The sequence below is a fragment of the Salvelinus sp. IW2-2015 genome, linkage group LG18 (assembly GCF_002910315.2).
Source record: "Salvelinus sp. IW2-2015 linkage group LG18, ASM291031v2, whole genome shotgun sequence".
Taxonomy (NCBI): Eukaryota; Metazoa; Chordata; class Actinopteri; order Salmoniformes; family Salmonidae; genus Salvelinus; species Salvelinus sp. IW2-2015.
Genome location: NC_036858.1, coordinates 71,181,030 through 71,194,123, shown reverse-complemented (window position 1 = coordinate 71,194,123; position 13,094 = coordinate 71,181,030). Strand labels below are relative to the sequence as shown.

Genomic DNA, 13,094 nt, shown 5'->3' with positions numbered 1-13,094 from the left:
ACATGCATTTTATTGTTTTCTGACCTCTGTAATCGAGAGGCAATGCTGGAGCCGTGTGATAAGGTAAGCAGTGTTTGCTAGCTGCTAACAAGCTATTTTGGTTAGGTCAAAGATCTGTGGTTAGCTAGGTGCTAATGAAAAATAGTTAGATAACCACCGACTGTAGTTACGTGCACAACACACATCACCTTCCTTACAAGTAAAAAGTAAAACAGCATAGGCTAGCATAATGAATGTTTTGACCTTTTTATTGACATGTTTTTAGTGAGCTAGCCAGCTAGTTAACATTAGCTCATGGTTTGTGTAGTCATACGTTTTCATGTGGGATCATGCTAGCTAGCGTTAGCCCACCTGGGAAGGGATATTATGCTATCTAGTTAATGTTAACTCACCGTTCGTGTAGTCAGACTTGCTAGCTAACGTTAGGCCGGCACCATGGCAAGGATAATTGGTTAGCTAACATGTCACCACTTAGAAAAGTCTGACTACATGAACGGTGAGCTAATGCTAACTAGCTAAATATCACCTGGTGGACTAGTTAGCTACATTAACTAAAGTTGGCTAGCTAGCTCACAAATGACTTGTGGGCTCTAGCCCAAGGCTAGTACTTTTCAGACTGTGCTGGTAGACAATGTGCCAAACTGCCTGACACAGCAGTGACATTTTGCCTTTACAAACATCACATGCCACAGATTTAGGACCTGAATGCTACCCTGGCTAGTAGAAATCGTGGTCTGCTGGCCAGTGTCAAAATCCTTATGTCCACTCCCTGCATGTCAGTACCTTTCAGACGATCCCCCTACCACTGTTGGTCCTCCTCAGTGACATCACGGCGGGGGGTTTTATCTGGAATGCTCAACTAAAAGATTAGGACAGTCTAGGGTACTACTTGCCCGAAGAGATTAAGTATTGCGATGAGCTATACGGCTATACTTATGACTCTAATTCTCAAGAGGAAAGTCCATCCCAGCAGAAATGTCCCATCCACATAGTAGGATTTTAGATGTGTAGATAGACCAAAGCATAGTCTATTTTATTGTTATTATAGTCAAGTCTCTAGGTCATGGTATTTACATATCAATGTTACCATTTTAGTAATCAACATAGCTAGCTAGTAAAATGTACTTTTTTTCTTGTCTTTCTGACGGGCGGCCCGGAAACCCAGTGACAACACTGGGGTCTGCAGCTGCCATTTTCCGTTGGGAAAGAGAAATGGCCCTGTATTTACCTGAAAAGGTAGCTCATCCACCATGGCAGAAGACAAATATCCAGATTATTGATTGGGAAGAACAAACAATGAGACATAAGGATTGGTTGTTGAGGGAACACTTGTCCCATTGTCCAAGGTGGGTTTGTGTAATGATAAACTATTGTAAAGTGGTTGTTCCACTGGATATCATAAGGTGAATGCACCAATTTGTAAGTCGCTCTGGATAAGAGCGTCTGCTAAATGACTTAAATGTAAATGTAAATAAACAATGTATTTTCTGTCCAGATAAAGATGCTGATACAGCATTGAAAAAGACCTACCACTGACTAAATGTCTCTTTGTTTTCCAGTCCAACAGAAGTGCATCCTTCAGACCATCCAGTGCATGGACATCCTGTGCTAGTGTGATCCGAGCACGAGCGTCCAGTTTTGGAGAGACTACAGCACATCGAGCCTGTGGGCTGAAAGGTCAGAAACTCAAATATGTTACAATATTTGGTAAAACATTGAATTTGTACATTTTGATTTTATGTCCACTTTTCCCCATGTTTTAGACATGAGGCACTTGTTTTTCAACAATGTCAGGTACATGCAGGGATGACTGGGGCCTTCAGCAAGTAAAACACAGTGGGAAATAAATAATTTCAACATCAGTGGTAGGTTCTAATTCTCAGAGCAAAAACTCTACGGACACTATTAAAGCTCAAACCAAGTTTATTCTTTCAAGAGGATCAATATAGCTGCATTAGACAAAGACATTGTTTACACGAATCCCCGAGCTGACAAGTTAAAAATCAGTAATTCTGCCCCTGAACAAGGCAGTTAACCCACTGTTCCTAGGCCATCATTGAAAATAAGAATTTGTTCTTACGTAACTGACTTGCCTAGTTAAATAAAAGGTACAATAAAAATAAATAAACAAGCACTGATATTTAACTGTTTCTCATAGGCTGAGTCTCCTCCTACACATCTGAACAAACATTGTATCTTAAGTGCTAGGCAGGAAACTAAGTGATACGGCCATAAACTTTTCTTTCTCTCTTATCGTGACCTGACCTCAACCCCCTTCATCACTAATCCATGGCTCTCTCCCCTTATCAATGCCTGCCACATGTCATCATTTCCCCTGCACATTCCAAGCTTAATTGCACACACTATATACCTTCCTCATACAGATAACCATTAACTTCTGGTGTAGACCCTCTAAACCTAAGCTTTCAATAGGAGACCTGATAATTAACCCTATCCCAAGTTTAGGAGTTAGGACCCAGAATAAAATCAACAGATATCAATTCCCCATAAAGTTTACTACACTGAACAAAAATATAAATGCAACAAAGTGTTGTTCCCATGTTTCATGACCTGAAATAAAAGATCCCAGAAATGTTTCATATGCACCAAAAGCTAATTTCTCTCAAATGTTGTGCACAAATTTGTTTGCGTTTCTCCTTTGCCAAGATAACCCATCCACCTGACAGGTGTGGCATATCATATAAGAAGCTGATTAAACAGCATGATCATTACACATGTGCACAAATGTGCAGTTTTGTCACACAACACAATGCCTCAGATATCTCAAGTTTTGAGGGAGTGTGTAATTGGCATGCTGACTGGAGGAATGTCCACCAGAGCTGTTGCCAGATAATTGAATGATCATTTCTCTACCATTCAGCTGAACAGCTGATGAAAAAGTGGGTTTGCGCGACCAAAATATTTCTGCACAAACTTTCAGAAACCGTCTCAGGGAAGCTCTTCTGCGTGATCGTCGTCCTCACCAGCGTCTTGACCTGACTGCATTGAGGCGTCGTAACAGACTTCAGTGGACAAATGCTCACCTTCGATGGCCACTGGCACGCTGGAGAAGTGTGCTCTTCCAGGATGAATCCCGGATTCAACTGTACTGTGCAGATGGCAGACAGCGTGTATGGCGTGGTTGTGGGCAGAGTGCCCTTTGGTGGTGGTGGGGTTATGGTATGGGCAGGCATGAGCTACGGACAACAAACACAATTGCATTTTATCAATGGCAATTTGAATGGACAGAGATTGTGACGAGACCCTGAGGCCCATTGTCGTGCCATTCATCCGCCCCATCACTTCATGTTTCACTATGATAATTCACTACCCCATGTCGCAAGGATCTGTACACAATTCCTGGACGCTGAAAATGTCCCAGTTCTTCCATGGCCTGCATACTCACAAGACATGTCAGCCATTGAGCATGTTTGGGATGCTCTGGGTTGACGTGTGCGACAGCGTGTTCAGCCATTGAAAAGGAGTGGGACAACAATCAACAGCCTGATCAACTCTATGCGAAGGAGATGTGTTGCACTGCATTAAAATGGTCTTCACGGAGGCTGTAAGACCTTCCCTCGATGTAGAAATCCCTCGACTTCACTACCTCTTCAATGGTAAGGTCCATTGCACCATAGGCACACTTGCCTTCAACCCTTGACCTTGTCTCTTTCTGAATACAATGTAAAAAAAAAAAAAAACATTTTCAACAATATGGTCCCATTCTGTGTGCAGCGTTGTCTCTTTCTGAAGACAATGTAACAAAAAATAAATGTTTTCAGCAATATGGTCCCATGTGGAGCAGTCAGTGAGGAAGGCCTCAAAACGCCTGCACTTTGACTGTTCTTGCCAGAAATAGCCTACCCACTGAAGTTCTGGTCAAAGTCTATACTACACTGGTCAGCCCTTCTCTGGAATATGGTGGAGTGCTGTTAGTTGGATGCAGAGGAGGGCCTTGAGGATCCTCTCCAGTGGCAGAGCAGTCCAACCACAGCTCCCCTCACTGCACAGCAGGGCCTTGAGGATCCTCTCCAGTGGCAGAGCAGTCCAACCACAGCTCCCCTCACTGCAGAGGAGGGCCTTGAGGATCCTCTCCAGGGCAGAGCAGTCCAACCACAGCTCCCCTCACTGCAGAGGAGGGCCTTGAGGATCCTCTCCAGAGGCAGAGCAGTCCAACCACAGCTCCCTCACTGAGAGGAGGGCCTTGAGGATCCTCTCCAGAGGCAGAGCAGTCCAACCACAGCTCCCCTCACTGCAGAGCAGGGCCTTGAGGATCCTCTCCAGAGGCGGAGCAGTCCAACCACAGCTCCCCTCACTGCAGAGCAGGGCCTTGAGGATCCTCTCCAGAGGTGGAGCAGTCCAACCACCGCTCCCCTCACTGCAGAGGAGGGCCTTGAGAAACCTCTCCAGAGGCGGAGCAGTCCAACCACAGCTCCCCTCACTGCAGAGCAGGCGAGAGCAGGCTGCAGTGCACCTAGTGAAGGATATCACATTTTAATATTTCCATCATGATATGTCCTATAATGTTTCAACTGTTCTGTATTCTATTCGTGTCACGTATTATGTGTTATGTACTTTAAATGAGTGTTTTGCAATTATTAGTAATGTAAATTCTGCATTTCGTCAGTTTTATCTGTGGAAGAATAAAACTCATTCTGTGTGCAATGTTCTCTCGTTCTGAAGACAATGTAACAAAAAATAAACATTTTCAACAATATGGTTCCATTCTGTGTGCAACGTTGTCTCTATATAAATTATTTTATCTTTCTTCTCTCTGTGTTTTATAATTTTCCTTCAATTCCAAGAGGCTGAATGTATCGCACAGGAGAAAGCATCCGAGCAAGTGAAACAGCGCCCCCCTGTCCTGTCTCTCTATGTGTAGGTCATCTATCTGATGCTGTCAGGCCCAAACGAGTATGACATTGTTGCCGCCTAGAACATTGAAGGCAAGGGAAGCCAGCGAGCATCTGGCCTCCCTTGACAAAAAAATATAACAAATTAGCCAATCAGCGTTGAGCCAAACTGAGCGAGCTCAACTGTGAATGGTCCACCAAAAAAAAGTGTGAAGGGGAGCCAGCTTGAATTTGGCGTCACTCCTATCAAATCCCATTGAGAGCATACGTTATTGACAGAAAAACTTGAATTGTTGCATCTCGTTGTGTTATTGTCCTCCGGTGTCTAGCTAGCCAGCTAACTAAAATTGTCCCTTTCCTAACTTAGCCATGGATGGAGATAAGGATTTGGACTTGTGGTTTTACTTAATTCTCCATACTGGCCAATGATTATAACGGCAATTTGGATCCAACCACTAATTCATGCATTGTTGTGCCCCTGGCCTGGAAGTTGTGTAGCTAGATGTAGAAAGATAACCTAGCTAACGTTACCCATGAATGGAAGTTAGGCTAGCGAGCAAGCATTTTAGCCAGGTAGCCTAGGACAACAAAAATGTAACGTGTACTATGACAGAGTGATAGACCATTTCGTAAACATGAAAGAGAAGATGGCATTGGCGTGTTCTACAAGTAGGGTGAGTCTACTTGCATGCACAGACACACACACACACACACACACACACACAGAAATCAGAACCATGGACAGACATCATTTTTAGCTTACATTGATTGGACTAAATTGTTTTGATATCTTTTAGTTGTATTAGACTAAGCAGAGGTGATTAGATGATGTTGACGTTGAAATAGTGGAGGCAGGTAACGCTCTGTGGTTCYAAATCAATAGTTAGTATAGTGGTCCAAAAATGACAAAAACATTAACTTACTTGACCATGCTGTAGGTCATGTACCTGTCTGTTACTGTACATGCAATATGCTTTGTGGACTTCACTGGACAGAGGTTGCTATCTGATAAAACAAAGGTTGGTTGAATTTATTCTGCCACTGTGTCTAATTATTGTCTCTGCCATAGGCCTATATATCACAGTGATTAGGCATATGAACTAACGGGTTATAGAGCAAACAATGTAATTATCACAACTAAAACACTCTGAGCCACATGTGACTCCAGTACTGACCTCAGTTCTCACCACTGTCTGAATGGAGCCTCACCCCTTTAACAAGTACAAAATGGTCATATTAGATTGTGATGTTATGAAAAAAAAAAATACCTTCCTCCTACAGATAAACATTAACTTCTGGTTAATTAGATTCTAGATTATATCCATACTTTATTTATATTTTTGACAACTTTTACTTCACTACATTCGTAAAGAAAATAATGTACTTCTTACTCCATACATTTTCCCTGAAACCCAAAAGTATGTCACATTTTGAATACTTAACAGGACAGGAAAATTGTCAAATTCACACCCTTATCAAGAGAACCACACTGACCTTACCTACTGCCTCTGATCTGGCGGACTCACTAAACACACATGCTTCATTTGTAAATGAGGTCTGAGTGTTGGAGTGTACCTCTGGCTATCCGCAAATTWAAAAAAACAAGAAAATGGTGCTGTCTGGTCTTCTTAATAAGTCATTTGAAATAATTTATACTTTTGATACTTAAGTATATTTTAGCAATTACATTTACTTTTGATACTTAAACATTTTTAAAACCAAATACTTTTACTCAATAAATATTTTACTGGGTGACTTCCACTTTTACTTGAGTCATTTTCTATTAAGGTATTTTTACTTTTACTCAAATATGACAATTGGGTACTTTTTCCACCACAGATTTTTTTTTACACATTAACCTAATAAAAACTGTTCTGTATGAATGAGGTTTGTGCAGTAGGTCTAATACATTATCACAACCTATTGGCTATGTGCCTGGCCTGCCAATATTGTTCATTTCAGGCCATGTTATATTTCAACACTCAAGCTTTGATAACAAAAGAGATCAGTTGGTGTAGCACTTGCAAGGTACAGCTGAGCATAAATTGAAATAATTAGCTTTTTTATTTTACAGGACTGATGGTACCTGCAACTGATGGTCATGGTGCTTTCAAGACTGGGAACTCGGATAAAACTAGGTCAAATCACGACGTTGGTGAACTTCAGGTCCGGAAAGTTAGAGCTCTAGAAAGATGCCAGAGTTTCCGAGTTGGATGACTGTTCAAAACTATTTTTCCCAGTCGGATCTCGTTTTTTTTTTCGAGGTCCCAGTTGTCTTGAACGCAGTGGAGTCAGAACACTGAATTCGTCTCAGCTGGGGGAGAGAGAGAGCAGCAGATTGTCCGCCTCTCAAGGTCCCTGCTCTCCCCGTCCTTTCCTCCGGTGAGACTGACCAGAGCGAGGGGACAGTCTTCCATCTGATGGCGAAACTCGAGTTGAAACGCACAAATGCATGTTGTTCCTATGACCAGAGAAAGTAAAATAGAACAGGGCAGCACGGCTGACCCTTAAATGCACATTTAATTTATTTTGACCTTTATTTAACTAGGCAAGTCGGTTAAGAACAAATTCTTATTTACAATGACGGCCTACATGGGGAGCTAACAATGATATGCATGTAAATCTCTCATGGCTCAAAGTGGAGGAGAGATTGACTTCATCACTACTTTTTTTTGTCAAAAGTGTTGACATGCTGAATGCACCGAGCTGTCTGTTTTAACTACTAGCACACAGAAACGGAAACCTATACATACCCCACAAGACATGCCACCAGAGGTCTCTTCACAATCCCCAAGTCCAGAACAGACTATGGGAGGCAGTACTACAAATAGAGCCATGACTATATGGAACTCCATTCCACATCAGGTAACTGATGCAAGCAGTAGAATCAGATTTGAAAAACCCCGATAAAAATACACCTTATGGAACAGGGGGGACTTTGAAGAGACACACAGGTACAGGCACACACATACGCGCACAAACGCTAGCACTCTACCCACACGTACATTGAAACAACGTTGTATGGTGGTATTATACATTTTGTATTGTAGATATGTAGTGGTGTAATAATGTTATATGATGCACTGTTTTATCTTTTGTTTTATATTTAATGTAAGTGCCTTAATGTGTTGGCAGGAACTAATGGGGATCCCTAATAAATACAAAATATTCCTCGGCATTAAAATAGACCAAACGAGGTGCTAATAATAATTAAAACACAGGGCTATCGATACACTTGGCTACTAATTAATTGCAGCTGCAGTGCGATTAGAAGTAGAGAGAAGCGCATTTTATGTTTTGTAATAGTGTTGACAGTGCTGAATAAAAGTTTGACTCACTTATAAAAACAGCAGCTCTTTGACAGTCTCCCTCTGGTCATAGTTTAAAAAGTTATTAAATCTCATGTATGCTAGTAACGTAAACTCACCCCATTAACTCACTTATAAAAACAGCAGCTCTTTGACAGTCTCCCTCTGGTCATAGTTTAAAAAGTTATTAAATCTCATGTATGCTAGTAACGTAAACTCACCCCATTCCCTACAAATGTGCGCATCCGCAACATTCAAACGAGGCTACAAAGAAAACTGATGGGACTGTAGCGACTGTGTTGACTTCAAAATCGGGGGTGTGAACTAGGTTTCTATTCAAGCGTTGATCGACATGGTAATGACTCTATAGTATTGGAGAAAAGTTGAAAAAACGGACCCTCCGTTACATTGTGACGTGTCATAAAGCATAAGGCAACTATTTCTGTCTTACAATCTTTCTCCACCAGGTGTAGCACTTTTCTCTTCGTTTAAAAACAAGAAATGGACAGTGACGGTGGTAAGGGGGGATACCTAGTCATTTTTTGCGTCATCATTGCATGCGATCATCTTTCTCAAAGCCGCTGTTTACTTCTAAGATCACTTTAGCACCGCCCTAAAAACCCGATTCAAATTCGACGCAAACCTTCAAATAGGTATGTAATGACACATTATATAAACTCTTTATAGTGTTTTATTTACATTTTAGAGGCGATAAGGTGATAAGTTGGACAGATCGACTTTTTAAAAAGACCCGACGGGGCTCTTTACCTGCTTGAATTATGCAGAAACGGGCAGCGTTTAGGTCATGTAATTGATTCTGTAGGAAAGGGGCGAAATTGTGCTTTACAATGGTATTGACATTACAGTTGATCTGGAAGTATTACGTTTTTGGGGCGCTAAAATAAGGGCAATTGTACGGACCAAGGCGATGTACGAGTTTACGTGAGTTTACGTTATCAAACAATGCTGTAGCCGGGGTCGTGGAAGCTGTAGGTAGGCATTTGAGCTATTCGATTGGCCAGAACAGTAGGCACACTTGATTTAGCCACAGATCTCCAGGTYCGCCGGGTACGCGGAGTTTGTCGTTTCAGACAAATTAAATGGTTGAAAATGGGAACACTTTGCCTACCAGGTGCAGCAGGGCTTCTGAATCAGGAGCACCTACCGTCAACAGCGCAACACACAAACATAATCATTGGATTTTCTACAGAAATGTTTGGTGATTGACTAGGAATGCCTTGGAGATCACGATGAACGGTTGGTGACCACTGGTATAAAGCATACCTGACCCATTCAAGGCAAGAGCACCTCTGGAGCAGGGTTCCATTCAAAGGTGTGATAACATTGGTGGCATTAAATGTTGAAGAGGCTCAGATTAGTACAGAAAGTGTTGTATGCTGAAGCAGTGAAAAGTGGTAGAGGAAGATGTGTACAGGGTGAGGGATCCTGACAGGATTCCTGTGAGTAGGCAGATACTAATAGAGAGTGATGGGAAGAATATGTGCTTCAGTGAGGTGGGTTTCTTAGTATTCATAGCCATGGTTGTCAACTGTACTGCAGAAATGGAATGTACAGTAAGTCACAGAAAATGTGAGGTCTGCAGCTGCAGAGAAGTATTTGGGATTGCAAGGTTTTACTGCTTTTAGTGTTCTGTCCTCCCAGACCGTTAGCCTGGAGTAGGATTAGATAGGATAAATGAGTGGAATGGGGTGTTTTGTTGTTGTGAGGACTAATAGTTGGCAGGGTAATTTTGTAGTACCTGAATTGAATGTAGGTAGGCCGTGACTGGCCTCACATGCGGTCAGCAATCTCAAAGAAGAAAGAAGAAGACGGGAAGCGCACTAAAAACTATGCACGTGACAACATTACCACCTGGTGGTAGATGCAATAACTGCTCTTTTACAAGTCAAGACAACCATCTGCTGTTGTTCAATTCAAGGGGATTTATTGGCATGGGAAACATATGTAAACATTGCCAAAGCAAGTGAAGTAGATAATATACAAAAGTGAAATAAACAATAAAAATGAACGGTAACATTACACTCACTGAAGTTCCAAAATAATAAAGACATTGCAAACGCATACTATGTATATATACAGTGTTGTAACCATGTGCAAATGGTTAAAGTACACAAGGGAAAATAAATAAACATAAATATGGGTTGTATTTACAATGGTGTTTGTTCTTCACTGGTTGCCCTTTTCTTGTGGCAACAGGTCACAACTCTTGCTGCTGTGATGGCACACTGTGGTATTTCAGCCAGTAGATATGGGAGTTGATCAAAATCGGGTTTGTTTTCGAAATCTTTGTGGATCTGTGTAATCTGAGGGAAATATGTCTCTAATATGGTCAGACGCTAATATGCTCTCCCTTGCGTCCAGGCAACCCTCCTCAAAGATTGGTAGTAGGCTGGTTGCTAGTAGGTGATGTTAGCAATTAACTATAGCTAGGTAGCTAGCTTGCTAGAGATTAAATGAACATGAAGTTGTTTTAAGGTGGGTGACTATGTTGCTGAATAACTTCTTCGGGTAGAATACGACTGTACCACAAATTATTAGTTTACAGGGCAAGTGGTCTGTGCGGAGGGTTGCCCAACTAGCTAGTAGTTTACCCTAGAGAGGCTAGGGTTACTACACAAAGTGCAGCTACTACAACAATAATATAGTACCTGTTCCTATTTGGGTTACCAATACAGTTTGTATTGGGTTATTAGCCCTAGCTATGCAGTTATTTCAATGTCTGATGATTTCTTTATTGTTGCTCTGTTCAAAGAGTAGCTACATGTAAAGCCATCCCCATGGATGCCTGCTGTCCCTGTCACTGTGCCTCACCATTACACAGACACACACTGGGATTTGATACCAGCAAATACCCTTCAGGCGCTCCTCAGTGGCTTCCCACCTTTGTGTGTAAAGAGGTCGGCTTCTTCAATCATTGCATCACCTGACTCCACCACACTCCAATGCATTTCCTCCGGCCTGCAGGCCCTTTGACTGACAGGTCACCATGGAGACATTTCTGCCATGGAGTTTGGGACAGGTAGAGTCCTGCTCTGCTCTACCTCTGCAGATTATGTCATAGTCTGAGACATCCAGGGCTGCTACAGGAGAACCAAGGAGGGTGAGGATCTCTGCTACGTAGCTGTATGGAAATGCAGTATATTAAAATAAAACATTAAAAAAAGACAGCTCAGTTAGTTTGTTTTCAGGTGTTGTTGCGTCTGATACAGTTATTGGGACTACAAGGCAATGTAATCCATCTGTCATTTTGTCCCTGTGATRAACGAGTGGCTGCATGCTCAGGGGACAAAGTATACATACTCAACTCCAAGTTAGGTACAGGATGCTGAATATGTACTCTTCCAGTCAAATTCAACCCTTAGTGTTTGTGTGATGTTTTTATAACTTTTTGTAAGATGATGACAAAGGAATGGACAATAAAGTTATCTTCTTTCTCTTCTTTCATACATTGTCTGTTTGACTCTGACCTCCAGATAGAGGAAGTGTTGGCTGGCTAGCCACATGGGACCTTTGGCAGCAGCAGACTTCTGCCCATGGGATGAAGACATCCTGGTGTGCATATCAGAGGACCGCATATTTAAGGTACAGCGATGTTATTCACTCACCAGTAAAATAACCCAGCTTCAGTTGTTTTAACTCATTTTTTTGCATCCCTTATGAAGGCTACACTAGCTTTCTACTACAAATGATAGGACTGCTAGTCAGTCAGCTGTATCTTTTTACTACAAATGATAGGACTGCTAGTCAGTCAGCTATATCTTTTTACTACAAATGATAGCACTACCAGTCAGTCAGCTGTAGCTGTCTACTACAAATGATAGGACTACCAGTCTGTCAGCTGAAGTTGTCTACTACAAATGATAGGACTACCAGTCTGTCAGCTGTAGCTGTCTACTACAAATGATAGGACTACCAGTCTGTCAGCTGTAGATTGCATAATTTCACATGTGTGGGATTGTCTGTGTATTATTCCAAGAGAGACTGTTGTCTAAAGGAGGAGTTTTTAAATGTTTACAAATTTTCTAAAGTTTTGGGGTTTAAAAACAGAATATTCTCTATCAGTGTGCTGTATGGTGAGGTAGTTCTCTATCAGTGTGCTGTATTGTCAGGTAGTTCTCTATCAGTGTGCTTATGTACAGGTTATTCTCTATCGTGTGCTGTATCTGTGAGTAGGTTCGCTATCAGTGTGCTGTATGTGAGCTGTAGTCTCTTCAGTGTCTTATGGTCAGGTAGTTCTGCTATCAGTGTGCTGTATTGTCAGGTAGTTCTCTATCAGTGTGCTGTATGGTGAGGTAGTTCTCTATCAGTGTGCTGTAGTTGAGGTAGTTCTCTATCAGGTGCTGTCAGGTAGGTGTTATCTCAGTGTGCTGTATGGTAGGTAGTTCTCTATCAGTGTGCTTGTATTGTTCAGGTAGTTCTCTATCAGTGTGCTGTATTGTCAGGTAGTCTCTATCAGTGTGCTGTTTGTCAGTAGTTCTCTATCAGTGTGCTGTATGGTGAGTGAGTTCTCTATCAGTGTGCTGTATGTGGTAGTTGTTACGTTCTGATGGTAGGTAGTTCTCTATCAGTGTGCTGTATGTGTAGTCCTATCAGTGTGCTGTATTTGTCAGGTAGTTCTCTATCAGGGTGCTGTATGTCAGGTAGTTCTCTATCAGTGTGCTGTATTGTCAGGTAGTTCTCTATCAGTGTGCTGTATGGTAGGTAGTTCTCTATCAGTGTGCTGTATGTAGGTAGTTCTCTATCAGTGTGCTGTATTGTCAGGTAGTTCTCTATTCAGTGTGCTGTATGGTCAGGTAAGCTATGTGGAGACACCAGTTTGAGGACATTTGGTTGAATATTTAGTAAATAATACTTAGTGGCATGTTAACTGTATGTCTCTTCCTCTGTTCCGCTCCATTACTCAGTGTGTTCC

The 13,094-nt window shown here is 41.9% G+C and overlaps 1 long non-coding RNA gene across 1 annotated transcript; it reads left to right on the top strand.

Annotated features, from left to right (window-relative positions):
• The first annotated feature begins 1,160 nt into the window (after nt 1-1,160).
• On the top strand, nt 1,161-11,758 carry LOC111978732 (uncharacterized). The gene is made up of 3 exons (XR_002879209.1): nt 1,161-1,346; nt 1,560-1,677; nt 11,656-11,758. It is a non-coding gene; the product is annotated as an uncharacterized lncRNA (long non-coding RNA).
• The last annotated feature ends 1,336 nt before the right edge of the window (nt 11,759-13,094 follow it).